The 16,711-nt window shown below is 34.9% G+C and overlaps 2 non-coding genes across 2 annotated transcripts; both read right to left on the reverse strand.

Moving 5' to 3' along the window:
• Positions 1-17: 17 nt before the first annotated feature.
• Positions 18-124, reverse strand: LOC132183473 (small nucleolar RNA R71). Its single transcript, XR_009440437.1, has one exon. It is a non-coding gene; the product is annotated as a small nucleolar RNA R71 (small nucleolar RNA).
• A 16,479-nt stretch (positions 125-16,603) lies between these two features.
• LOC132183472 (small nucleolar RNA R71) lies at positions 16,604-16,711 on the reverse strand. The gene has a single exon (XR_009440436.1). It is a non-coding gene; the product is annotated as a small nucleolar RNA R71 (small nucleolar RNA).

Raw genomic sequence — 16,711 nt, forward strand, 5'->3', positions numbered from 1 at the left:
CATCCCACAAGATAAGGCAATTGAGAAGGGAAATTTTGACCTTCCAACAAAAAGATGGAGACCCTTTCTTCGAGGCATGGGAACACTTTAAAGAACTACTTCTCAGATGCCCTCATCACAATATATCTCAAGACGATCAAGTACTGACATTCTATGAGGGTTTAAATGATCTTAACCAGAGTCTTGTAGATTTAGCTTATGGTAGCATGTTGATGGAGAAAAGTAGCGAGGAAGCTATGGAGCTCTTCGAGACATTGAGTGAGCATTCCCAACAATTCACATCTAATGGGAGACAAGGACTCAAAGGAAAATGCATATATGAAGAGAGCACCAATGGAGGAATTTAGGCTCAAATGGCTACCATGGAGAAAATGTTGGACATGCTCATGAAAGCTATGACTAATCATAGCAGTGCTCCTGTTCAATAAGTTACACAAATCGAGGTATGTGCCATATGTTCCCATATTGACCACACCACTAAGACTTGTCCCATGTTTTCAATGGCAGATCAAGAGTCATCTCTCATCAATTGGTCCCAACATTATCATGAAGAGGAGCCATCTCCCATTTATTGGCCTTCACAACACCAAGAAGAGGAGCCATCTCTGCAGTTCCATGGTCAATCATACTCCTTTCTTAGCCACAATGAAGCCAATATGCAACTATTGGAATACACTGCCAAGATAGAAGCTCATGAAGAGGAGCCACCTCCCATTAATTGGCCTCAACAATACCACGAAGAAGAGTGTCAAAGTCAATTTGTTGCCAATCCTAATAAACAATACATGGAGGAAGAGTGCACTTACCATCATGAGCAAGCAATTACCACATTAAGGAGTGAAGAAGCAGTTGAAAATCAAGAGGAAGAGAGGAAGGAGGAGCAAACTGAGGTTCTAGAGGAACCACATCAGGAAAAGGAAGAGAGCACTGAGACTTTTTCAACATCAGCTCCTATTCCCGAATTACCAAGAGTCCAAGAGAGAAGTCATCTGGGGTTATGTGATGAGCAATTTGAGGACATCAACATAGAGAAGCTTCCTGAGTTTTCTTTTTACTATATTCCAATTCATGATTCCCCACCGGATGAGCAACTGTTTGAGAAATCTCGGAGTGGTCTCCCCCAATCTAAAAACACTCAGAATCACCTTGCAACTAAAAAGATCCATTCCCTTTGGTGCAAGAGAAGAAAAGACTGGTGCTTCAAGTTTAAAAGTGCCACAGTCTGGCTGAAGACGTTAAACTTAGCGCTCATGGGAGGCACCCCATAGCATATCCTTTTGTTTTGTTGTTTGTTTTATTTTATATTTTGTTTGTGTTTTCCTTTGTGTTTTATTTTACTTTGGTATTTTAGTGTTTCAAGTATTTTGTCATATTTTTACATTCTGTTATTGCGATCGATCGCAACCTGCATGCGATCGAGCACAAGTCTCCACTTGTGGTTCATTGCATTCTGTTACTGCGATTGAGCGCACCCTGTGTACGATCGAGCGCAATAACCGACTTTTGGTTGTTGTACATTCCGTTAGTGCGATCGAACACACCTTGTGTGCGCTCGAGCGCACATCACCCACACATGCACAGTCTTGCGCAAGTGCGATCGAGCGCACTTGGGCAGCATCCTATAGTTATCTTTTTATTTTGTTTTGATTAGTGTGTTTTAAGTTACTCTTTTTATTCATCTTTAGTTTTGTTTCTTTTTTCTTGTTTGTGTGTTTTCGTATTTTGCAGGGATAAGTGTGCTTCACTTCAAGTTTGGGGGGTGCTATGAGCCATGCTTTCAAGATCATATTGACCATCTCCCGGGTACATTCTTTCCTTTACTTAGACTCAACGGGGACAATGTGTCATTTAAGTTTGAGGGTATGGGCACACATGTTGTTCACACACACTTTGTCCCAATTTCATGTTATTTTTTTTTATGTGTTTGTTTGTTTACTTGAAATAAATAAATAAATAAATAAAATTTATGCATGTTCATGTTTATCCTAAAATTTTAAGTTATTCTAAAAGAATTGTAGCTTGAATTCATCAGTGAGCTTAAAATTTTGAACACATGATCTGATAATTAAGTTTTTCAGTTTGGTTACTTGCTTAGGATAGTTGAGAATTCACATGTTTGATCTAATCTTACACAAGCACATTAGCACATAATTTGTGTGGTATGACATGAAGTCTAATGTGTGTGTTTCTATGTCTTAGGTGAAATTGGATGATTTATTAGATGGATACTTTGGCATATATATATCAAAGAAAAAAAAAAGAAAAAAAGAAAAAGAAAAAGAAAAATATGATCATTGATAAGCTTTTCACTGAGTAACTGGGCCTCTTGCCTCAAAGCATTGAATGTTCACGTCAAAAGGTGAAAAATTTTGATTTGATTGATGTCAAGGTTAGTTTGGTTTTGTAGCCTTTTTGACTCGAGTCAGTAGGTCCTTAGGGGTGTCTCTACACCTAATGCCCTAAAATCACTTGGTTTGGGAGTTATTGACTTAACACTCGCTACAAGGGTCAATTAGAAAGCTTAAGGGAACCAAACATTGCACAATCTGACCAAAAAAAAGAGAGAGAGAATATATATATATATATATATATATATATATATATATATATATGCCATGGTTTTTCATTCTAATAGGGATTCTAGTGAATTTTGAGATATGGAGACATTGCATATTGGAAAGATTTGGAAGCCTCATAATTTTGTGTTAATTCACTGTACACAAATTTCAAGCTTGTGATGATTCAACATGTCCTTTGCAAGTAATTGCACTTTGAGATTCCAATTCATTGTGAAGATGGAGTTCATCTTTTTAAGCTAGCTAATGAATGAAAATCATGATCTTGAAGTGATGCTTTAATTTTTGAAATAACATGAACTGTGCATGATGTTTGTGGGTAACATTTTTGGAAAACCCTCACGAGACTTCACTCGTCCACTAGGGAATTCCTAGGGGTTTAAAAGGCTTGTTGCATACGCTAAATGCAATCGTACATCTCACAAAAGATTGATTTATCTTTTGTTTTCTGTTTTTCCATTCTTGTTTTTAGTTTTGTATTGCAAAGGGACTAGCAATATGTAAGTTTGGGGGCATGATAAGTGCTAAAATATTCATATTTTCATCCCTTAACTTGCATGTTTTAATCCTTTGGTTTTGGTTAATTAGGTCATTTTAATTCCTTTTTGTGTTTTTCATACTTTTGTAGGCTTTTGGAAGAAAATGAAGTAAATCTAGATGATTTGGGCTCAAAAGAGAGAAGATGGAAAATTAGGAGCTCTTTGACACGGTGATCGAGCGCAGTACCCGAGAAGACAAAGCACAATCCAGGCCAGGAGCGATCGAGCGCATGGCAGAAGAGGATCGATCGCAAACCTGCGATCGAGCGCATACGAGTTGCGATCGATTGCACCCGTGCGCAGGAGACATATCAAGTGGCGGCCAGATTGTCATTCTTTCCATATTAGGGTTTTCCAACTCCCAATTGTAATAGGTTTAGAAACCCTACGAAATCCCTAGGTTTACTACTTTGTCAAGGACTTCTAAAGCCTATAAATAGACCCTTAAGCCTCTAGAATAGGTATGCTTTGTAAGGAGAAGAAGAGGAGCTCTTCAAGTTCAAGTCTCGGGTTTATTCTTTTCCTTTCTTTTCTTTTCTTTATGAAGATGTTTAACATCAATTTTATGTGTAGCTAATTTAATTAGTAGGGTTAGATTGAAGCCCTAGTTATGTTTAGTTAATATTTCAATATTGGCACCTTTGTAATGATCTTGTTGTGCTATTTAACTTGATTAATGCCTACTTACATGAATTCCTCATATGTGTGTGTCTGATCAACTTATGCATGTGGTATGGACTAGTTAGTTAAATCAATTTGATGACCGAGTCCTGGGTTTAACATAAGTAACAAAAGAATCCACACCGCGATTCTTGGGTTAATCAACATGGGGAACCGAGAGTATATGCCATGCCCTAGGCCTCATGTGTTTGTCGATTTCCATAGAACATATGATTTCCTAAGGAACAACTTAGTATACATCATGCTAAATCTCCTAGAAAAGAAAAGAGTTAGAGTATACGCCATGCCTAACTCGTTGCTTAAGGAAATCTATAGCCTTAGGAGTATACGCCATGCCCTTAGGTTGATAAACATTAGATATGCATAACATAATCAAAGCATTGGCATATTGTTATATTAGCTAAATATAATTAGTAGTGGATATCAAAGCCCTACATTTTATTGTCATCACTTAGACAATCAATCTTTGTTTTACTTTAGGAGTTTATTTTTAAACAAAAATTCAGAAATCCTTGTGGGAATGATCCAGTACTTGCACCATATACTACTATGTTGACCTTGTGCACTTGCAGGTAAAACGTACAATTATTTACCTATTAATTTAGGTAGATATTTTGCATAACAGTCCCAAGCAAGTCCAGGCGAGGTCCCGGACAAGTCCCAGGCAGGTTTCAGTCAAATCCCGAGCGGGTTCCGGTCAAGTCCCGGGCAGGTCTTGGTAGGGTCTCAAACAAGTCCTGGGTGGGTCCAGGTCAAGTACTGGGCAGGTCCCAGTAAACTCAGGACCTTATTGGAAAAATTATATATATATATATATATATATATATATATATATATATATATATATATATATATATATTTTCCGTGTGCGTGGTAAATGCCGTAAAATGTTCTTGATACAAAATATTTTCAGGGAAAATGACTTTGGTGAAAATATTTTCCGTCGGAAACCATTTTACGTCGAATTAAACGGAGCCTTACTTTTTCTTTTGGTTTAGGTTTAGGTTTTAGTTTCATAGTCATGTGGAGCTAAATTCTCAACTAAGGTTGGGGATGAAGCTTCACCGATGAAGAACAACATCGCTTTATTGTAAGTTTTTATTCTTTCGATTTTATTGGTATATTATTTCAATTATTTTACTTCTTTTCAATATGTGGCATGATTCTTGGATATCTTGTTGTGATTCAAGGATACACTTGATGATTTCGGATAATTTCACATAATTGATTGCTTGATTTTTAACTCATAAAAATTGTATATCCCTTGTGATTTGTTCTACGGATACATTTGGTGTTTCAATTAAGATTGGATATTTTTTTGTGATTTACGGATACATCTGATGATTTGATTGATATTGGATTCCTTTTGTGATTTGGTCAATGAATGGATACATGGGATGGTTTTGATTAATATACATGGGATGGCTTTGAAGCATAGTAAAATATACAAAAGATTTAAATTGTGAGAACTTCAGATTAATATTGATGAAGATAAAGTACGTTGTTATGATTTGGTGAGTGTGGATTCCGCATCCTTAGTACCTTTATCTATTGATTTACTTAGTTTATTTGTTTTATGTTTAGTCTTTTAATTTTCAAAACGAAATTCAAAACCCTTTTGGAACTAGGTGAAGATTTAATTAGTTTAGATTTAAATTGCTCTTTCGAAAAATACAATTCTCTGTAGGTTCGACATCGCACTTGCAATCCATTAAATTACAAACGATTTGTGCACTTGCGAGTTAAATAAATTTGCACAACAAGTTTTTTGAGTCGTTGCCAAGGAATTGTTCAATTTTTGAAACCAATTTATTTCTAGATTAGTTTTATTCTTCTACTAGTTATAATTAGGATTTTATTTTTCCGCAATTTATTTTATTTCTGTTACTAATAAAAAAAAAATTTTAAAAAGGATTTTTCTTTTTATTTGTTGTTTTGTTTTTTTTTTGGCTTGTTTTACAGCTCTACCGCAGCACCTTCCGCACCCCCTGCTAGTGCGATCGATCGTAGCCCTGCTACGATCGAGTGCACTCGTGGCCAAGATAGCAATCTCAAGCGCACCTGTGCTCGTTAACTGCCGCATCTTCACTCAAGTGCGATCAAGCGTACATCAACGCGATCGAGCGCACTCGCAGCAATTGCAGCAGTTCCGTAGATTTTTGTCAAAAATTTATTTTTGGTCCTTTTTGTGAGTTTTTAAATTTCAGTTTTATTTGTTTAGGTAGTTAATCGTTTTTTTTATTTTTTTTTTAATATTTAAAAAAATGGTTAATGTTTTATGTGGGATATTTGCGTGCTAAAAAGTGAGGGGGAAACATGAATTTTCATTTTAATGATTTTAATGCCTCTCCTAGTTACAGGACACCAGCTCCTACCAACTACCCTCAAGATTTTTACCCACATAAGCCTTGTTCATACTGCTCCAATCCTTATCATCCTTATAGTGATTGTCCATCATGGGGACAAGCTTCTAATTTTCCATATGAGCAAATGAACACAAATTTCTCCAGTCCAGGGTTTTATTCAAATTCCAATTATTACAACACGGACTGGAGCAACCAATCTAATTTCTCATGGTCAGCTCAGGCTACAGGAAATTATGCTCACCAATTTGATGAATTGCACCATTCAGAATATCCATAGTTCAATCATCAAGCTCAATCGCCTGTTTATTAGTCCACCACTCAAGTGTCACAGCCTACACCACAATCATCACTGGAAAACATGATGAAAACGTTAATAGAAAAAGTCAATCAGTCCAACTCCCAAGCTATACAAGAGCTAAAAGATTTCACCAAATAAACCCTACAAGAACTACGTCAAGAGCTCAAAGATGCCAATACTCATGCTACCGCAGGGATGGAAGAATGAATTGGCCAAAGTGAAAATGAACACCCATCTGAACATCAACTTGACCCAATGACTCAATATTGGGACAATGAGAGCAAAGAGGATAACAATAAGGAAGAAGATTTTCAAAGTCAGTTGAAGGCTCAAGGACACTACATGATTGATGAGGATGAGTCCGGAAATTCTTATCATGAGCATGTCCAAGCCACCTCCAACTTTGAAAGAGAGGAAAGTGTTATAAAAAATTATCTTCCTAAAGATGAGGTATTTCAATTTTGTCCAACTGCTCACACTGATGACTTAAAATGAAGAATAGCGGAACTCAAGGCAGTTTGGTCGGCCTCTATCAGAACTATAAATAAGTGGGGACTATCTCTATTTTGTGAATATTGTTATAATCCTACTCACCACCAAAGCGAATGTCCATTCATTTTACACTACATGGTTGATGAGAAGGAAATTGTGGATAACAAAGAGGAACAAGCAGAGCAAGTTGAGCATGCTCAAGTCACCACCACACTTGAGAGTGAGAAAATTGTTGATAACATTGAGGAAGAAAAAGAAGAAGAAGTTGAGCACCCTGAGCAAGTTGAGCACCATGAGAACAGTGAGCCCCCAACATATCCTAATCTGCCCAGTGACATGGAAGTGAGTACTGAAGCTCTTGTCTGCATCACTGTCCATCTTGAGACATATCAAGAGCCCAAAGCTTCATCGCTTGAATATCTCAAAAAGCCATCTTACGTCAAGATACTCAAGGACTTGTGCACACAAGCACACAAATCTAGGAACCACTTTCCTAAGAAGATCCTTCGAAGCAAGCAATTCTGCATAAGATGGCGAAACATCCTTCCAGAGGAGTATGAAGTTTTGAAGAAGAAGGGGTGGAAGAGATTGGTTGGACATCCGCATGATAGGGAGAAGTGCTGTAAAGTTTTATCCTTCAGTTTATTTTTTGCACTTCACTCGACAAATTCTTTCTTTCCTTTTTCATTACATGTTATTTTTATTTGTTTTTGTTTCTAACAGCAATTAATCTTTTGATTTTTGTTTCTATTAAAAAAAAAATTGTTGTTAATTTTGATGACAGGTGTTTTGGTGTTTGAGTTTAGATGATGCCCTGCCCCTTTTTCACACCTTGATGTTTCCTTACTTCCGGTAATGTATTTTTATACTACACATTGAGGGCAATGTGTAATTCAAGTTTGGGGGTATGGAAAAACACTTTGTCTCTTTATTTTTGTTCTTATTTGTTTATTTTTATTTGTCTTTTTGTGTTAAAAAAAAAATAATAATTGTGTTATGTTGTTGTCAAGTTTGAGTTAAATTGTAACTGTGATTTGCATTTCATTAGCTTGCTTAAAGGGTTGAACACATCATTATGCCATTAGGAGTCTGAGTCATTTGACTTATTTTTGGGTAAAAGAGATTTCACTTGTTTTAAGATAATTTTTTATGAGCACATTAGCATGTTTTCTATAAGGTATGATATTTGAGCTTAAGTTTGTTCTCTTTGAGATTTGTTGGATGACCTATTGATGAATAACCATTGGCTTGCAATATATATATATATATATATATATATATATATATATATATATATAAGAAGAAATAAATAAATATATAAAAGAAGGAAAAAGAAAAGAAAGATCATGTTGAGTTTTCCGCAGAGTAACTAGACCTCTTGCCTCATTAAGTACTGAGTGTTCGCGTCAAAATGTGTGAAGTTCAGTGTTGATTTATGATATGGCTAATCTGACTTCGTAGCCTTTTTGACTTAAGTTAATAAGCCCTTAGGGATGTTCTACATCTAGTGCCCTAAAGCCACCTGGCTTGGGAGTCATTGGCCTAACACTTATTACATGGGTCAATTAGAAAGCTTAAAGGAGTTAGACATTGCAAAGCTTGTAAAAAAAAAAAAAAAAAAAAAAAAATGCATATCTTGCCTTGGTTGTTTCATTTGATAGAGATTTTTACAAATTTTATGCAACTTGTCTTGAGTTTAAACTGAAAGCTTCATGATTGTATGCTAATTACTCTTTACACTTTTCAAAACATATAAGGTCTCAATTGTCCATTTATGAGTGATTTGATTCTGGATTTTCTTTTGACTGTGATGATTGTGTTTGTCTTTTTAAGTTTGCTCATGAATAAGAACCATGGTTTATGTGAAACTTCTTTCTTGTTAACAACATAGTGCTACAATGTTTGTGGGTATCATTCCTGTTAAGCCTTCATGAGACTTTACTCGTCCACTAAGGATGCCCATGGGTTTAAAAGTCTTGTTGCATATGCTAAATGCAATCGTCTCTACCACGAAAGAGGATTTATGTTTCTTGCTTTTATTTTTTGCTTCATTTTGTTTTGCTAAGGAACTAGCAAAATGTAAGTTTAGAGATATCTGATAAGTGTCAAATATTGCATACTTGGACTCCTTTATTTACATTTAGTGAATGCTTTAGTTGTGTCGTTATTTAATGTTTTGTGTTAGTTTTGTGTTTTTAGTCTTTTGTAGGTCATTGAAAAAAAACGACAACTTTAAAGGGAAGAATGCAAAGTTTGGAAGAAAGCATACTTTGAGAAGACCTAGATGATGTTGTTAAGTTTAACCAAATCCAAGAAAAAGGTTAAATCGAATTAAAGATCAAATTGGATAAGATTTCGGATTGGATTCAAATTCAGATTTTGTACACAGCTTAGTATTTTGATCATAACTTTTGGCTCAAATATCTGATTGAAGTGATTCATGTGGCATTGGAAAGATAACTCAAAATAATACAATTTGTTGTGAAATAGGATTTTCCTAATTCGGACGGTTACTATGCCAAAATCGCCCCACAATAAAAAGACACAAATCTGGACGAATCTTATTCTGATTTCAGACTTTTATTTTGACTGGGAGACAGACCTCCGAATTATCTAGGTTTACCTGGGCTTCTAAGACTTTTCTAAGCCTATAGATAGATCTTTTTGCATTCAAGAAAATATACAATTCTAGAGACTAGTTTTGGGATACAATTTTGGAGATAGAATGTAATCCACAGCTTTTCTTTTAGTTTAGTTTTTCTTTATGTTTAGGTTTAATTTTTAGTTTCTCTTTATGTTTAGGTTTAGGTTTTAGTTTCATAATCATGTGGAGCTAAATTCTCAACTAAGGTTGGGGTTGAAGCCTCACCGATGAAGAACAGCATCACTTTATTGTAAGTTTTTATTATTCCGATTTTATTGGTTTATTATTTCAATTGTTTTACTTCTTTTCAATATGTGGCATGATTCTTGGATATCTTGTTGTGATTCAAGGATACACTTGATGATTTAGGATAATTTCACACAATTGATTGCTTGATTTTTAACTCATAAAAATTGGATATCCCTTATGATTTGTTCTACAGATACATTTGGTATTTCAATTAAGATTGGATATCTTTTGTGATATACGGATACATTTGATGATTTGATTGATATTGGATTCCTTTTGTGATTTGGTCAATGAATGGATACATGAGATGATTTTGATTAATTCTTTGAAGCATAGTAAAACATACATAAGATTTAAATTGTGAGAACTTCAGTTTAATATTGATGAACATAAAGTATGTTGTTATGATTTGGTGAGTATGGATTTTGCATCCTTAGTACTTTTATCTATTGAATTACTTAGTTTATTTGTTTTATGTTTAGTCTTTTAATTTTCAAAACTAAATTCAAAACCCTTTTGGAACTAGGTGGGGTTTAATTAGTTTAGATTTAAATTGCTCTTTCAAAAAATACAATTCTTTGTGGGTTCGACCTCGCACTTGTAATTCATTAAATTATAAACGATTCGTGCACTTGTGAGTTAAATAAATTTGCACAACACTGGGGTGCTCTAAAAAAGTGGGTTCTTAAAATAAAGTAAAAAAAATGTACTTTTGGTTATTTTGGTGAGTAAAATTTGGTGAGGCTGCTAAGAATGCTCTTACAAGTTGAACTTACCTTTTGAAGCTCATAACCATCCTTCTTTCCATAGACATGCTTGAATTCAAAGTTGGGTCATCATACCACACTTTTAGCCACATTGCCTCCAATGGATCGACATGGAGAATTTAAACCGGAACATGAAAAATTTCTAGATCGCCCTTTGATTAAGAAAAATTGTCAAGCCCTTACCGAAGTCCTCATCCACTGGAAGGGAGTTGACCTGAAGGACGATACCTGGGAGAGTCTCTAGAAATTGTAGGAACAATATCCGCACCTTGTGGGCAAGGTGCTTTGAAGGGGGGAGAGTTGTTATGGGTATATCCTAGAGGGAGAACTATGGCAAAAGCATTTTTGGTCAAAGTTAGGTAGACTCAAGAAGCTTTAAGACAGCTGGATTTACTTTTTTATTTTATTTTGTTGTGTTGCTTTATTTCTTAGTTTCTGCAAGCTTGCATTTTGCTTGTATTTCTTTACATTTTGTATAAGCGTGCGTTTCAATTTATTTGTGGCACTTTAGGCTAGACGGCTGTAGAGGTTGGACAACTGTATGGGTTGAGCAACTGCAATTCTATTAGAAATACTCTGACAAAATTAAGCCTATAACAATGGTTGCCAATGGATATAAGGGGTAAGAAATCATAATGTTGTTTGCAATATCTAGCCTTGGATTATTAGGATATCAAGCATTCTCGAAATTGCTCCTTACCTTTTAAATATATTTCCAGTATTATTCAGAATATCATCATCTTCTTCATTCCATTTCCATAAACAACGCTTACAACAAACCAAAAAACCCGTACAAAAGTAACCAACTATCAAACACGAAGATCTATATACATAAAAATACCCCATAAATTCTTAGTTGCCACGAGTTAACAAATTGGATTAAAGAGAAGAACGTCAACTTATCTTGCATATTGGTGGAGCTAAATGCCAATTTGATGTGAGCGAACATAGATCTGTTATAATTGAACACATATTTACTATATATAAGCATAGGTCCGTGAAAATCTACTACAGATGGGTGTAGATCCGCCATGGATATTTAAAAATTTGGAGAAAGAAACCTATAAGCCAGCCTTAGCGGTGATTTTAGATTTTATATTTTAGAGAGATGAGAACTATTCAGACCAGAGATGGGCTACCTACAAGCAAATATTAGAGTGAAATAAAGCAATAAGCAAAGGTTTTTGAGATACTCCTAGTCCCTTTCCTTGAGTTCCTTTTATAGGATTTTAGCTAGCTAATTTCTTGTAGAATTCTACGTAGCTTGAGAGATAAAATATTGCTATAAGATTTGTCTCCCTCATTGTGATTTTGTCATTATTATTCATATAATCATTGTATTTAAGCGGGACTCTCTTTTTGAGAAATATGGAACTTCCATTGATGAAATTTCATGAGCATAAAGGTCTTACATCATAGAGTATACAACTCTAAAGAATCATAGCCAAAAGTTATGAAGGTTACAAAGTTATAAAAATGACTTCAAGCTTCCGCAAACACGTGTGCAATTATATTTAAGGAACAGATCTGCTTCGTGTAGACTAAATCTAGGACATAGATAGCCCAAATACAAAACAAAAATAAAAAACAACTAGAAACTAAAAATCCGGCCATGAGAGTTAAGCCCCTATACCGATCTACTTCATCCTCAACCCGATGGGCAAGACAACAAATCTATCCTCAACCCGAAGGCTAGGACAAACAAAATAAAAAACAAAAAACAGAACCCCACAAGCAGTAGCGGAGGAGCACGGTATCGTAGACATCCCTTCGAAAGACACGCCTTGGTCGAAGAAGACAATCAAATCTAAGGTTGAAGAGACTAGATCTGGATCTAGATCTAGATCTACAAACTAGATCTAACGCAATCCGCCAGAAACGAAGACCGGTGGAGCCAATAGAGAAGACACCGAGTATTGCTACCGTGAATAGGGGAGGAGGGTCCTCTTGAAGTTTTTCTTGGTGTTGTTTAGAAGAAAAGAGATAGATGAATTCTAGAGAGAAGGCAGAGCCTCTCTTTAAGCGGGAGTCCCCATATATATCACAATAATTGTCGCATAGAAACATAATTTCTATAAAGAGGAGATCTTGATCTATATTCATCTAATTGCTTGATTATCTTTTATATTATAATAGATTAAGGGTCTGTTTGAGATTGTGGTTTCAATAAGTGCAATTTTAAAAATTATATTTTTAAAAATTATGTTTTTAATATCTTTACTTTTTAAAGGGGTAATTATATTATAAATCCTTGGGTCAATGCACCAAAATTTTTTTGTCCTTAAGTTTTTTTTTTTTTTTTCGAAAATTTACTCCCTAGGTAAATGAAAATGCCAATAAAATCATTGCCGTCAAATTTTTTTAACTTCTGTTAATGCCATGTCAGCATAATAATTTTTTATTAATTTAATTTAAAAATTAAATATAAAAAAAATAAAAATAAAAATAAAAATTCGAAGGCCACCCCAAACTTTCACTGGCTTGCATTCTGATTTTGTTTGATTAATCACAAATCCTTAATTAAACTCTTGTCCAACGATTTCAGATGATAAAAGTCGAATTTTTTCCATTTTGCTTCAAACTTCAATTGCCTCAGTCTCCTCAGCAACCAAACACGTCCTTTTCATTTCCAACATTTTCTCGGGAACCAAACAGAAACCACACTCACTCTGTTCTCCCCTATTTTACACAACCTAAACAGAGTCCACACATGAAGCTACAGCTTCATGCTTCACTTCCCTTGGAGCTTTTTCTGGAATTTCCCCCCTTATTTACAGAAGCACTCGATGACTTATACCCGCCAAAAAGCCCTCAGTATTTGTTTTCCTTTTGAACAACGGATCAATGACTTACTGCAAACATGTCTACCTCTTTTAAACTTGGTAAGCAATTCATCACACTGAAACCAACTTTACCAAACCAAAAATTATACTTTCTTTTTCGTTTTTCACTTTAATAAGTAGTTAAATAAAACCAATCAAAAAGAAAAAGGAAAGAAGGAGATCATGATAGAAATTAAAAGATAAAATGTTTTTTTTTTTTTTTCCAATTAATAAGAAAACAAACTTCAATTACTGTGATGCAGAATCCGAGAGCATGAAATAGAAAAAGAAATCTGTCTACGAACAGCTAGCTCTCAGGTCTCAACACCTCTTGCTCTTCCCTTTCGTATTTGTTTCTCATTAGCCCTTTCGACTTGCTATTTGGATGTTGAGATGCATACTCCAGACCCCTCCATTGTTAGTCACCGCCAAAGAAAAACTACTCTACTGTCTTGCTTGCGCACAGCAAAAAGGGGCTCGTATCTCTTTGCTTGTATACATAAACATGTACTGCAAACAAAATCAGAATGCAAGCAAGTGAAGGTTTGGGTTGGCCAGGAGTGGCTTCCGGCCACCCTTTCGAATTTTTTTATTTATAATTTTATAATTTAATTTAATTTAATTTAATTATTATTTTATTAGTATTTTATTAGTATTTTATATTTAATTTTTAAATTAAATTAATAAAAAATTATTATGCTGTGTGGCATTAACGAAAGTTAAAAAAATTTGACGGCAAGGATTTTATTGGCATTTCGATTGACCCACAGAGTAAATTTTCGAAAAAAAAACTTAGGAACAAAAAAATTTTGACGCGTTGACCCAAGGATTTATGATAAAATTACCCTTTTCATATTATATTTTTAAAAATTATGTTTTTAAAATCTTTACTTTTTAAAATCACAAAGGTATTTGGTACATGTTAAAAATTAGGGTTAAATACCTTATTCACCCTTGTAGTTTACCTTCTTTATTTTTTGACCCCTATGGTTTACTGATAAGTGCTAAAATATTCATATTTTAGCCCCTTAATTTACATTTGTTAATTTCTTAGTTTTGTTAGCTTGTGCAATTTTACTTCCTTTTTGTATTTTACGTCTTTTTATAGGTTTTTGAGGAAAATGAAACAATTCTGGAAGTATCGGGCTTAAAGGACAAAATTGGGAAAAAGCTAGAAGTCTTGGATCAAGAGGAAGCACCCAGAGGCAGTGCACTCGAGAGCACTACACCTAGGCTCGAGCGCATATGCGCTCGAGCATCCATCACCAGAGATCGATCATAGGTGTACGATCGAGTGCACAAAGCCTACGATCAAGCGCACTCGGGCGCTGGAGAAAAGTTATATGCGGCAAAACTCCTTTTCCTTCCCAAACTAGGTTTTCCAAGTCCTAGTTGAACTAGGACTTTAAACCTACGATTGTTCTAGGATTATTAGAGCTTCTAGGACTCTCATAAGCTCTATAAATAGACGTCTAAGCCTTACAACTCAAGACATCATTCAATAGACTACTTTGGAGAGGAGAATTTGGAGGCAACTTCTAGGAACAGTTTTCGGTTCTTTCTGTTCGCATTATTTTAATTATGTGTAACTAAATACTTTAGTAGGGCTAGATTGAAGCTCTAATTATGTTTATTTCATATTTCAATATCGGTGCCTTTGTAATAATCATATTGTGATCCTTAACTTGATTAATTCTTGTTTTATCGAATTCCTCATATGAATGTGTCTGATCAACATATGCATGTGGTATGGATTAGTTATTTAAGTGAATTTGGATGATCGAGTCCTGGGCTTAGTAGAGTGATAAAAGAATCTCCTCATGGATTCTTGGGTTAAGCAACATGGGGAACCGGGAGTAGACACATATGCCCTAGGCTTCATGTGTTTGTCGATTTTCATAGATTTATGTTTTTTTAAAGAATAACTTAGTAGACACCCATGCTAAATCTTTTAAGAAAAAAAAGAATTAGAGTAGACACCCATACCTAATTCATTGCTTAGGGAGATCAATTGCTTAAGGAGTAGACACCTATGCTAAATCCTTTAAGAAATAAAAGAATTAGAGTAGACACACATACCTAATTCGTTGTTTAGGGAGATCAATTGCTTAAGGAGTAGACACTCATGCCCTTAGGTTGGCAAACATTAGATATTCATAATATGATTAAAACATTGTCATATTGTTATATTATTGAGCATGATTAGTGGTGGATATCAAAGTCCTACCTTTTCATTTATCTTTATTTATTTTCATAATATTAATTTCGCGACAAAGTTGATATTTTAATTTAGAAAATAAATTCTAAGCAAAATCAACAATCCTCGTAGGAATAATCTCGTACTTGCACCCTATACTATTGTTTTGATCTTGTGCACTTGCGAGTTAAAACATAGCAAATATTATCTATTAATTTAGGTAGTATTTGTCACAATAAGTTTTTGGAGCCATTGCCAAGGATTGTTTAATTTTGTTTAGAATTTTTTTTTTTCCTTTAGTTCATTTTATTTTTAATTTTCTTGTTATTTGGTTTCTGAAATTTAATTCTGTTCTGCAGCGGTGCGATCGAGCGCACTGCTGCAGAGCAATCAAGCGCAAAGCCAGACAGCCGTGCCGAAGACATTGTGTTTTCTTTTTTATTTTGCAGTTTTTCCCAAGTGCGATTGGGTGGCCCACCCTGTGCGATTGAGCACACTACCAGACAATAGCTACGTTCTAGCACTTCGGGCCATTTGTGAGTTCTCCCTTTTATTTTTGTTATTTAATTTTCAATTTGTTTTAATCATGTTAAGAGACAATACACATCCGATGCAAAGACCTATGAACAGTTTATTCAGTCCCCAGATCCTCGACCAGCCATTATGCATTAATTTCTAGCCCATTGTGCAAAGTAGTTACAATTTATCTCTGCAACTGCTCAATATGGGTCCACAATATAAAGGCATACCTACAAAGAACCCATATTGGCATATTCGAGAATTCTTTGATCTCTGCAAGACTCAGAATGCCTAGGGTTTAACTCCAGAAGAAATCAGGTTAATCCTCTTTCCTTTTTCTTTAAAAGATAATGCTAAGATATGATACAATTCTTTGGCCGCAGGTTCTATTCATAACTGGGATGAGATAGCCACAAAGTGCTTAAAGAAGTTTTTCCCAGCCTAAAAGACAAGGCAATTGAGAAGGAAAATTCTGACTTTCCAACAAAAAGATGGAGACCTTTTCTTCAAGGCATGGGAGCACTTTAATGAGCTACTTCTCAGATGCCCTCATCACAATTT

The sequence above is a fragment of the Corylus avellana genome, chromosome 5 (genome assembly GCF_965113065.1).
Source record: "Corylus avellana chromosome 5, dhCorAvel1.hap1.2, whole genome shotgun sequence".
In the NCBI taxonomy this organism is placed as follows: domain Eukaryota; kingdom Viridiplantae; phylum Streptophyta; class Magnoliopsida; order Fagales; family Betulaceae; genus Corylus; species Corylus avellana.